This window comes from Rhinoderma darwinii, chromosome 2, assembly GCF_050947455.1.
Source record: "Rhinoderma darwinii isolate aRhiDar2 chromosome 2, aRhiDar2.hap1, whole genome shotgun sequence".
Classification (NCBI taxonomy): Eukaryota; Metazoa; Chordata; class Amphibia; order Anura; family Rhinodermatidae; genus Rhinoderma; species Rhinoderma darwinii.
Genome location: NC_134688.1, coordinates 352,605,267 through 352,617,554, shown reverse-complemented (window position 1 = coordinate 352,617,554; position 12,288 = coordinate 352,605,267). Strand labels below are relative to the sequence as shown.

At 46.8% G+C, this 12,288-nt stretch overlaps 1 protein-coding gene and 2 non-coding genes across 4 annotated transcripts in view; 1 reads left to right on the top strand and 2 right to left on the bottom strand.

Moving 5' to 3' along the window:
* Window positions 1-7,454, bottom strand: part of MDM4 (MDM4 regulator of p53) — a 53,898-nt gene extending 46,444 nt beyond the window's left edge. The window contains exon 1 of one of the 2 annotated variants that reach the window (XM_075853748.1): window positions 7,286-7,454. The gene's annotated coding sequence lies outside the window, so the exon portion shown is untranslated. Of the gene's footprint in view, window positions 1-6,889; window positions 7,084-7,285 lie in introns of those variants that run through there. The other variant, XM_075853750.1, reaches the window with a different exon arrangement.
* A 295-nt stretch (window positions 7,455-7,749) lies between these two features.
* TRNAK-UUU (transfer RNA lysine (anticodon UUU)) lies at window positions 7,750-7,822 on the top strand. The gene has a single exon. It is a non-coding gene; the product is annotated as a tRNA-Lys (tRNA).
* A 199-nt stretch (window positions 7,823-8,021) lies between these two features.
* TRNAK-UUU (transfer RNA lysine (anticodon UUU)) lies at window positions 8,022-8,094 on the bottom strand. Its single transcript has one exon. It is a non-coding gene; the product is annotated as a tRNA-Lys (tRNA).
* Between the last annotated feature and the right edge of the window lie 4,194 nt (window positions 8,095-12,288).

Here is a 12,288-nt window from a genome sequence, read left to right as displayed (position 1 = left end):
CACTGCCTTTCGGGCAGGACACACGTGCAGACAAGCGTGATGCAGTGACGTCATCACACCGGCCTGCGCAGGGAGTCTTCCGAGCGTCTTCTAGGCTGCAGCCCTAACGTGGCCTGCAGCCTATAGTACTCACTTGTATTTGTGTCCTGAGGATGCAGATACAAGTGAATGTGGCTGTCACTAGCACCAGGGCCCCCTCCGGTCCCAGCGACGTCACTGCATCCGCCCGCGATAGTACACAGGCTGTAAACGTTTGGTGCACGTCCATAGGTGAACGACTACGAATCTTATAGGGAATGCCTTCCCTAGGAAAAAGTATGCAAAATAGTTCTCAAAAAGAATTACACTGACTATCTCCAACTATAAGTGACTACCCTGTAAGTCAATGTCCGACTTTTTATACAGCCTTGAAACACGACTCAAGTTAATAGTCAAACCAGAGACACCCATCTGTAAGACAGCACTGTTTCAGAGTTGTTGTTCCTGATCAGTAGAGTAGGGTTCTGGTTGGCCGAGCGAGATACCTTTGAACTAGGGTTGCACGACGCATCAAAATATCAATACTATTTTGATGCTGCGCATTCTTAAACGGTTCAATACCATAAATTCACAATTCAATACTACTCTGTGCGGCCGCGCAACTTAGTATTGCAACACATAAAAGTAGCCACTAGCAAGATGTGAGGCGGCCGGCTCTGCGCTAACGAGTGGCGGCCCCGAGACAGAGAACATAGCAAGCAACACCTCCATGTTCTGTCTCCAGTGCCTGCCACTTATTAGTGCAGCGCCGGCCACATCACATCATGCTGATGGCGCGGGCATAACAAGCGTGGCCGGGTGATCAGGAACGGGGCAATGGCTGTAATACACAGCCAAAGCCCCGCTTTAAAGGATTGCTTCACTTTTTTTTTTTTTTTTTTTAATTGCACCCTCCACTTGTACATTGGTGTTTCAGTGGGGTGCTGTGTGCAGAAATTCTTACCGATCCATGCGTCTTTTTCAGGTCCAGCACCGCTCACACTGATCTTCCCTCTGACTTGTCTTGAATCAATGTGCTTTTCAGAAAACCAGAACACACACTCTCAATGCATTGCTATGGAGCCTCGTTCTGGCTGCCATAGGAATGCATTGAGAGCCTGAGTTCCGGTTTACTCAAAAGCACATTGATTCAAGACAAGTCAGAGGGAAGATCATGCGAACGGCGCTTTTTATTGTTAGCAAAGTATCGTTTTGGAATCGAAAAACGGTATCGAAGATCAAATTCCTGTATTGTGGCAACCCTACTTTGAAGTAGCTCTAGGAAGCAAAAAGTAGCAGAATAACCGTTATTTTTTTCCCACTGCAAATACATTAAAAAAAAGGAGTTGCATTGATAAATGAGAACGATTTTAGGAGTTTGCAGCTCTTTTTATTGCAAGATTTAGGCTGTGTTCACACAAAGCACATTTGGTGCAGAATTTAAAGTATAGCTAAACATTTAACAAACTTCTGACATGTCCTAATGACATGTCAGAAGTTTTGATTGGTGTGGGTCCGAACACTGAGACCATCACCAATCGCAAATACGAAGCAGCTGAAGTGCTTGTGTGAAAGCTCGGCCGTTGCTGCTCGGCTTTTTCTGGAAATCCGATGTATCGGAGTACGGGCTCAGACTTTCTATTGAGCCCGTCCTCCAATACATTGATTTCCAGAAAGAAACTAACAGAAACTAAGCGACTGAGCAATCACACAAGCACTTCAGCTGCTTCGTTTGAGCGATTGGTGGGGGTCCGAGCACGGAGACCTGAACCAATCAAAACTTCTAACACGTCATTATGACATGTGAGGAGTTTGTTGAACGTTGTTACTTTAAAGAGACTGTCACCACATTATAAGTGCCCTATCTCCTATATAAGGAGATTGGCGCTGTAATGTAGGTGACAGCAGTGCTTTTTATTTAAAAAAACTATCTTTTTTCACAACGTTAGGAGCGATTTAAGTTTATGCTAATGAGCTTTCTTAATGCCCAAGTGGGCGTACTTTTACTTTCGACCAAGTGGGCGTTGTACAGAGGAGTGTATGATGCTGACCAATCAGCATCATGCACTCCTCTCCATTCATTTACACTGCACTAGCGATATAGATATATCGCTATGTGCAGCCTCATACACAAACCCTAACATTACTAGTGTCCTGATAATGACTACACATGAAATCCAGCCTGGACGTCATGTGTACTCAGAATCCTGACACTTCTGAATCTTTTTTGTGAGATTCCAGCAACGGATACGAAATCTCGCGAGATCTCGGAGCTAAACGAGATTTGGTGTCACTTGCCGGAATCTCACAGAAAAGAGTCAGAAGTGTCAGGATTCTGAGTACACATGACGTCCAGGCTGGATTTCATGTGTAGTCATTATCAGGACACTGTAGTAATGTTAGGGTTTGTGTATGAGGCTGCACATAGTGATATAACTATATCGCTAGTGCAGTGTAAATGAATGGAGAGGAGTGCATGATGCCGATTGGTCAGCGTCATGCACTCCTCTGTACAACGCCCACTTGGTCGATAGTAAAAGTACGCCCACTTGGGCATTAAGAAAGCTCATTAGCATAAACCAAAATCACTCCTAACTTTGTGAAAAAAGATTGTTTTTTTAAATAAAAAGCATTACTGTCACCTACATTACAGCGCCGATCTCCTTATATAGGAGATAGGGCACTTATAATGTGGTGACAGAGCCTCTTTAAGTTGAGGAACGTGCACTAAAATTCCACAACAAAGTACAGTACAATGTGAATACATTCGATTTTATAGGGAACGTGTCACTTTTTTTTTTTTACTAATTAAAACCATTATGGATCAGTTTTTTTTTTTGATTGTAGATTTTTTTTATCCTACTCAAGTGAATAGGAGCAGTTGCAGCTCTGGAGCACAGCCGCTATGCAGTGTGTGAAGCTATCTGGTTCCGTCTCTGAACCCTGTATAACAACCGATGCCCAGAGGCAGCCGAAACAGCTGATGGGTGCAGTGCCAATCATATACTAATGACCTATCCTGCGGATAAGTCATCAGTAACCCCTTTAATTGGACACTAACTTTTTAAATAACTAAGGCCTCATGCACACGACCGTAAGGGTTTTTATGGTCCGCAAATACGAATCTGTAGTCTTCGGCAAGTCATCTGCAAACATGGGACGGTATTCGTAAATATGGTCCGCAGCGTATCCGTACTTGAGGAATCTCCTGGTGTTGCACAGCAACGCTTCCACAATTACGGACGGCTACGAATCCACCGTTCTATGGGGAGTCCGTGCCGCAAATGCTTACAAAAAAGGACGTTCCATATTCTGCAGATCATTTCTACGGCACATGCACATCCGTAAATATACGGAAAAGTGTCCACGACCAATAGATATTAATGGATCCACAATTTCAACCGTAATTATGGATGAAAACTAGTCGTGTGAATGGGGCCTTATGCTAATCTAACAGTGATCAATTGTGTATTTTACTTCTGCTAAGGCCTCATGCACACGACCGTATTTTTTCCCTCCTGTAAATACTGGCGTAAATACGGGTCCGGTGTCACACATATTTGACACGTTTTGCACCGGTATTTACGGACCCATGCCCGTAAATATGGGTCCGGTGTCACCCGTATTCCACCCGTATTTACGGGCACGTTTTTGGCGGCAAAATAGCACTGCACTAATCGGCAGCCCCTTCTCTCTATCAGTGCAGGATAGAGAGAAGGGACAGCTCTTTCTGTAATAAAAGTTAAAGAAATTCATACTTACCGGCCTTTGTCTTGGTGACGCGTCCCTCTCTTCACATCCAGCCCGACATCCCTGGATGACGCGGCAGTCCATGTGACCGCTGCAGCCTGTGATTGACCTGTGATTGGCTGCAGCAGTCACATGGGCTGAAACGTCATCCAGGGACGGCTAGGACGTCGGACCGGATGTCGAAAGGGACGCGTCACCAAGGCAACGGCCGGGAGACCGGACTGGAGGAAGCAGGAAGTTATCGGTAAGTATGAACGTCTTTTATTTTTATTTTTTACAGGTTGCTCTTTATTCTGATCGGTAGTCACTGTCCAGGGTGCTGAAAGAGTTCCTGCCGATCAGTTAACTCTTTCAGCTCCCTGGACAGTGACTATTTACTGACGTCGCTTAGCAACACTGCCGTAATGACGGGTGCACACATGTAGCCACCCGTCATTACAGGAGCTCCATAGACTTCTATGGACTGTCCGTGCCGTTATTACGGCCTGAAATAGGACATGTTCTATCTTTTTCAACGGCACGGGCACCTTCCCGTAAGAAAACGGGAAGGTACCCGTGGCCAATAGAAGTCTATGAGCCCGTTATTACGGGTCGTAATTACGACCCGTAATAACGGGAGTTTTTACGGTCGTGTGCATGAGGCCTAAGGCCTTCCAACATTTTAAGCTGCTTGAGCAGTAGAAACCAGTAACAAGTTGCAAATTATTATGCCCCAAAATGTGCAACTTTTGAAAGGCACAACAAGCTTTCCGTGCTTGCCTAGCATTCCAATAGAAGAGAGTGAAAAGATAAGTGTCTCTTAGGCCTCATGCACACGACTTTTTTTTGTATGTGTGCTATCCGCAAATTTGGGGACAGTACATGGACCCAATCATTTATATGGCCACATTCACACGACCGTGGATCCGCATGGGGGCCGCAAAGACTCACCACGTCATATTAATGTCTGGATTTGCAGATCACTGATGACGCACGGATGCAATAAGAAAAAAAAAAAAAAAGGTGTTTACAAACGGATCACAAGAGATGCCTCGTTTTTTCCGCAGACTGCAAAATCCCTAGTCGTGTGCATTAGGCCTTATTCACTTTTATTAGTGTGACCATAAACAACAGTTTCATTGTACTCAACTTCTACGCTTCTCCATATTGCTGACACATTGGGTCACATTCACACGAGCATGTTCGGTCCGTAATGGACGGAACGTATTTCAGCCGCAAGTCCCGGACTGAACACACTGCAGGGAGCCGGGCTCCTAGCATCATAGTTATGTACGATGCTAGGAGTCCCTGCCTCGCTGAAGGACATTTGTCCCGTACTGTAATCATGTTTTCAGTACGGGACAGTAGTTCCACGGAGAGGCAGGGACTCCTAGCGTCGTACATAACTATGATGCTAGGAGCCCGGCTCCCTGCACTGTGTTCGGTCCGGGACTTGCGGCCGAAATATGTTCCGTCCTTTACGGATGTAACATGCTCGTGTGAACCCAGCCTTAGGCCTCATGCACATGACCATAGCCGTGTGCACGGCCGTGATTTTCGGGTCAGCCGGCTGTGGACTATCAGCCGCGAGCCGCCCGCAAATCACGGGCCATGCAAATGGCCGCGGCCATTATTTTCAATGAGCCCGGACCGCAGAAGACGGCCGTAATAAGACATGCCCGTTCTTTCTGCGGTCCAGGCTACCGGGCCGTGCACAGACCGTAAAAACTACGGTCGTGTACATGGCCCCATAGAAATTAATGGGGCTGCAATTCTCCCGTGGATTTTCGGGGGAATTGCGGCTGCAAAAGCACGTTCGTGTGCATGGGGCCTTAGGGTATGTTCACACGCTGAGTCAAAAACGTCTCAAAATACGGAGCCGTTTTCAAGCGAAAACAGCTCCCGATTTTCAGACGTTTTTTAAGGCACTTACGATTTTCGCTGCATTTTTTACGGCCGTTTTTGGAGCTTTTTTCAATAGTCTATGAAAAACAGCTCCAAAAACGTCCCAAGAAGTGACCTGCACTGCTTTTTCGCGGCCGTTTTTTTATGCGGCCGTCAGAACAGAACGCCGTTTTTCCCATTGGAATCAATGGCAAATGTTTGGAGGCTTTCTGCTTTTGACCGTTTACGACCCGGAAAACAGCCGAAAATAGGCCGTGTGAGCATACCCTAAGGCCTTATTCAAACGAACGTGTGCATTTTGCGCGCGCAAAAAACGCGTGATTTTCACGCCTATGCCATGCTTATGACACGCGGTTTTGATGTTTAGAAAAAGAAATTAAGGAAGTGGTTTTATTTTTTCCTTAATTTCTTTATCTACTGTTGCGCGAATCACGCGCAACACACGGCAGTGCTTCCGTGTGATTTTCACGCACCCATTGACTAAAGAGCGAAAAACGCCCAAGTATAGGACATGTTGTGAGTTTTACGCAGCGGACACATGCTGCGTGAAAATCACGGACTGTCTAAACGGCCCCATTCACTAAAATAGGTCCATGCGACGCTTGATTTTCACGCGCGTATCACAGACATTAAACACGTTCGTGTGAACAAGGCCTAACTGGTCAAGTGATGCGTCAATATGTAACTTCAGGCAATTTTTACAAGTTCTGGACTTTGTCAGTGTTCAGGTGCGGATTGTGCCCCTAAACCCAGGCAGTATCCGCTAATATTCTACAGGCAAGGCATAAGAATAGGGTATTCCATACCCCAACCACACGCTCAGGAAAATATCAAAGCAAAATAACGAACGTGCTATAGATTTTAAAATCTGCAGCCGGTTCATTATAGCTGCGAATTCTGCATGAAAACCCGTGGATTAACCCTATAGAATTAGAGGCTAATGCACATGTGGATCGGCTGGCCAATCCGTGTCAGGAATCAACCTTTCAGATGCGGATTTAAAAAAAAAAAAAAAAAATCTTAAAAAAAAAAAGGCAGAATGTGACCATAGTGAGGATACCATACAGCCCGGTACATACTGTTCAATGAATACGGGGCAGATACGGAGCTGCGGCACATTGTGTACTATGTTACAATATGCAACTTCAAATCCATGCCACTTTTTTTTTTTTTTTTTTTTTTAACAGAAGAGGCCAAAAAAAAAAATTGTAGGAGGCCCGATTAATGATGAATTTACCGTTAACGCCGTTCTTTTCAGTGTAAATCGTACAAGAAAAGTAGCAGAGAAACATGAAGGGAAACTCATTGCATTCAGCATCTCAGGTGAGAGGGCACAAGTCCTGTTCACACATGACAAGTACGGTTCAGGCAGACTATGGTGGCATCTTGCGCGTCTTCACCACATGACGAGAAACGAGACCCCGCCTGTCAGTGGGAAACATGTGACCACATGGAGGGCCTGCGCCTCGTGGCCTCCGTACTGTTGCATTATACGGTGTAATATTCTATAGTAATAGGGCCGGTAACGAGGTCGGTCTAAGTTCTAGAAATGTAAAGAAGTGTGCTTGAATATCACGCGTCAAGGACTACCCTGGGGTCAAAGGTCAATCTGTTTAATAATTTAACCTCTCACCCTATAATCTCCCTATGACATCCCGTAACGTCGGCATCCTGGCCTATTCGCCGCCTCCCCGGCCACGACTAAGGACGATTAGGCGCCATATCCAGGAAAATCACCGCTTCCGGTTCACGTAACATGGTGTCGCCTTTCATTTCCGCTTCTCCTCAAGAGTAACCTTGCGTGAGAGACAGCCAATACGAGACGGAACACGATACCATAGAGAAGCCTGAATTGGGCTAGACAGGCAATACTCTTTATAGTCTAGATCTGTAATTACAGCGCTGGCAGGAGCAAGCGGCTGTAATCACAATTTCATAAGGTATCTACGGCTCCCAAAGTGGTCACGGGCTACACATGGCAGTCTCAGTTTACGCGATTCTATATATTTATAGATGTCATTAAAAAGGCTTTAGGATGTTCGCTGTATATTGAGTATTGTGGATGAGATACAGTTTTGTGGCTGAGCATTTCAACGAGCCCGGATAGCTCAGTCGGTAGAGCATCAGACTTTTAATCTGAGGGTCCAGGGTTCAAGTCCCTGTTCGGGCGGCTCGTTTATTTTACGTTTTTCTGATTAAATGTGTTTTTTAAATTTCTATGTATAGACGTGTATTTATTATTTTGACCACATAAATTACATTACTATGCGGTCTGTATAAATAATGTGTTTGACGTACATCTGGGGGGATGTATATTTTGTGTTATTGCTAACAGAAATGCCATTAGCCGGAAAAAAAAGTACGAGTGCCGCCCGAACAGGGACTTGAACCCTGGACCCTCAGATTAAAAGTCTGATGCTCTACCGACTGAGCTATCCGGGCACTCATAGAAATCATTGCTGATATCCTAAGACTAGTACGTGATAGTATAAAGGAAAATGCTAACGTACGTTTTTTGTTTTTTTTGTCTGTGTTTTTCAGGAACAATAACTTTTTCTTTTTGCTAATTTACGTTTTCATTTTTTTTCTTCTTTGCATTTCATGAACAATAACTCTATTTTTTTTTCTAAATAGCCATATTACGGCTTGTTTTGTTGCAGGACGAGTTGTTTTTTTTTGTACCATATAATGTACTGAAAAGATTTTTTTAAAAAAAATTGTGTCACGCTACAGGGCTGCCCCCTTTTGCCTGCTTTACATGCGATTTATAATATCACAAATCATCTTCTGTGGACTTACTTTATAGACACAACTTTCCTCCAGCTAGTCTGATCTCCTTGCCTGGTCTCACTATCATCTATCCTGGGTTGGGAAGATTTAATCCAGTAAAATGACTATTAGGATATTCTATTTATTTCATGCAATAGCTGTCAGAGTACCGCTGGACCTCAGAGAATTGCAAACAAAAATCATGCAGTTTATATGGAGGAACGAAAGCTTTTGCATTGAAAAGCGTAATGTTTATACGCCTAAAGTGGCTGGGGGGTTAGGGGTGCCCAATCTACTGCACGATTCCCATGCAGCTAGAGTAGACCCTATTTTTTCTAGTGGGTTCAGCTGGAAGCCAACGCTTACTCCCCAATTCCGCTGGAGACTGCTCTGCATGAGTCCTTGTGGGATACGCTTGCATGAAGACATCATTTAAATGACCACTAACACTTCAAACAATTTATGCTGATCTAATAGTGTACCTCATAAAAAACAATTTTGTAATTTACTTACTGTTAAAATTTAGTTCTTTACACAGTGCCCCCTATACATAGTGCCACACACAGCCCCCTGTAGATAACGTCACACACAGTTCCCTACAGAGAGCATCACACACAGCCCCCTATAGAAAGCACCACACAACCCCCCTGAAGAGAGCGCCACACACAGCCCTCCCCTCTTGTAAATAGTGCCACACAGCCCCCCTTGAATATAGTGCCACATAGCCCCCCCTTGTGTACAGTGCCACATAGCCCCCCATGTATATAATGCCACACAGCCCCCCTTGGATATATTTATACAAATTGCAGTAGACATGACTTTAGAGTACCTCTGCAACATTTTCATTGAAATTGTACCTAACTTTAGATAACTTTGCAGAATTAGCTGTCATGTGTGTACATAAAGGAATTACACTATTTCTGACCATTATATGACTTGTATTCTGCATTATTTTTAGCAGTTTTCACGTCTGCAGGCTCTATCTCTAATTCTCAGTTTTCCTTGAGCTAGTGGGCAGAGCATAATGGTTATCAGGGGCGGACATACCGCATGTGCAGCCGGTGCAGCTGCACAAGGGCCCCGCGTGGGAAGGGGGCCCGTTCAGTGGCGTAACTACCACAGTAGCAGCCGTAGCAGCTGCTACGGGGCCCGCGGCATGGGGGGGCCCGTGTCGCCCTGACAGGCACATTACATTTTATGTACCAGGCCTGGCGGCACGGGCCCCCTCATGCCTAGTAGCATCACAACACTAGGCATGAGGGGAGGGAGGGGGCGGGGGCCCGGTGATAGCCGCCACACTGCACTACCAATCGGGAGGGAGGGGGCGGGTGCCCGGGCCCGGTGATAGCCGCTACACTGCACTGCCAATCTGGCACAGATGAATAGGACAGGACGGCGATGCTGGTGGTAGGAGGAGCGCTCAGGCAGGGGAGAGGACAGGGGGCGGTGCGACGTAAGACTTCGGGCGGCTGGACAGTACAGTCAGGACTGCCGGAGAACTCATAGGATGAGCGGAGGACAGACACAGGACGAGTGGAGGACGTGCAGACTGCAGAGGACAGGTAGATGAAGTTAAAAAGTTCATGTCAGAAGGGAGAAGTTTTTATGTAGAAAAATCTGCCTCATAATTCCTTCCGGAATTTTGAGGCATATTTTGACCTGCCGGTAGAACACTTCCCGCGTTTTTCATTGCGTTTTTTTGTGGCGTTTTTCGGCCATCGGGCCGTGGGCAGGGAAACGCAGCAAAAAACGCATTTTCTGCCTGCCATTGTTGTCAATGGGAAGTCAGAGACAGAAACGCCCGAAGAAAGGGCATTGCGCTTCTTTTTCCCGCATGCGGTTTTTACTGCTCGCAGGAAAAATTTCATGGATTTCAATGGGAGGCACTTTCTGACGTTTTTCGCGAAAAAAACCTCAGTGTGAACTCCCCCTAACACAGGGGCGTAACTACTGCTATAGCAGCCGTAGCGGCTGCTACGGGGCCGCGGCATGAGGGGGCCCGCGTCACCTGCCGGCACGGGCCCCCACCTTGGCCGGAATCTCCGCTAGCTGCCGCTATGGCTGCTACAGCGCGATGCCACGGAACACTACGGCAGAGCAGGGAGTATCTCCCCGCTCTGCCATTAAACATAAGACATGTATCCCCTATCCACAGGATAGGGGATACGTGTGTGATCGCTGGCATTGATAGGGAGAACGGGGGACCGAAAGTCCCCTGAAGTTCTCCATCACAAACCTCGGACTTCCGGGGTCTGTGTCGGCAGCTCCGTAGAAATGAATGGAGCGCCGGTCACACTTGAGCTGCGCAGACACCGGAAGTCAGAGGTGAGTGATGGAGAACTTCGGGGGACTTTCGGTCCCCCGCTCTCCCTATCAATGCCAGCGATCACACATGTATCCCCTATCCTGTGGATAGGGGATACATGTCTTTTGTCTTTTCACACTGTAGGTCGCATTTTTTTGAGTGATTGGGGGTGTATGGCGTTCCCTACAGGGGGGGGGCTGTATAGCGTTCCCTACAGGGGGGGGCTGTAAGGCGTTCCCTACAGGGGGGGCTGTATAGCGTTCCCTACAGGGGGGGCTGTATAGCGTTCCCTACAGGGGGGTCTGTATGGCGTTCCCTAAAGGGGGGTCTGTATGGCGTTCCCTACAGGGGGGGGCTGTATGACTTTCCCTACAGACCCCCCCTGTAGGGAACGCCATACAGAACCCCTGTAGATAACGCCATACAGACCCCACTGTAGATAACGCCATAAAGTCCCCCCTGTAGATAACACCATACAGCCCCCTGTAGATAACGCCATACAGCCCCCCTGTAGATAACGCCATACAGCCCCCTCTGTAGATAGCGCCATACAGTCCCCCCTGTAGATAGCGCCATACAGTCCCCCCTGTAGATAGCGCCATACAGTCCCCCCTGTAGATAGCGCCATACAGTCCCCCCTGTAGATAGCGCCATACAGTCCCCCCTGTAGATAGCGCCATACAGACCCCCCTGTAGATAGCGCCATACAGACCCCTCTGTAGATAGCGCCATACAGTCCCCCCTGTAGATAACGCCATACAGCCCCCTCTGTTGATAGCGCCATACAGTCCCCCCTGTAGATAACGCCATACAGCCCCCTCTGTAGATATCTTGAGATTCAGTCCTGCTTGATAGGTAACAGTGCAGTAAGCTAAGCATGATAAGATCATCTAAATTATTGCATCTCAGTTGCATGAGTGCTTTGTGTTATATTCAATGATTCAATTTAACCTAAGTCTCTAAATGTGGGCAAAGAAAATAAAAAAACTATACTCACCTCCTCCCTCGCCTCCGTTCACCCGCCGCAGCCCCCATCCTCCTGTCTCGGTCTGTGTTACAAGTGTACAAGGCTGCACTGGTGACGCGCTGCCGATGGCACGTGACCGCTGCTGCCAATAACTCCTCATTGGTGTGCTGCTGAGGACAGTAGTTCCACAGCAAATCGCTGTTGAGGGCATTGATTGGCTGCAGCGGTCATGTGCCATCGACCGCGCGTCACCACAGCAGCTTTGTAAACACAGAAAGGGATAGGGGCTGCGGAGGGGGAACGGAGGCGCCGGAGGAGGTGAGTATAGGTTTTTCATTTTCTTTGCCCACATTTAGGGACTTAGTTTAGATAAGAATTTAACCCGGAAAAAAATGTGTTACTTGTGTTCTAAACTGGTAATAAAATGTACAATATAAATCTTCCTTCATAATTTTTATTAGTAAGGTTTATTTTTATATGCATATATATGTTTAGGTAACTTTGTCGGTATTGGGGGGGGGGGGCGGGGGGGCCCTGGCACATTATCTGCACAGGGGCCTTTTGCAGTCTGTGTCCGCCACTGATGGTTATCATG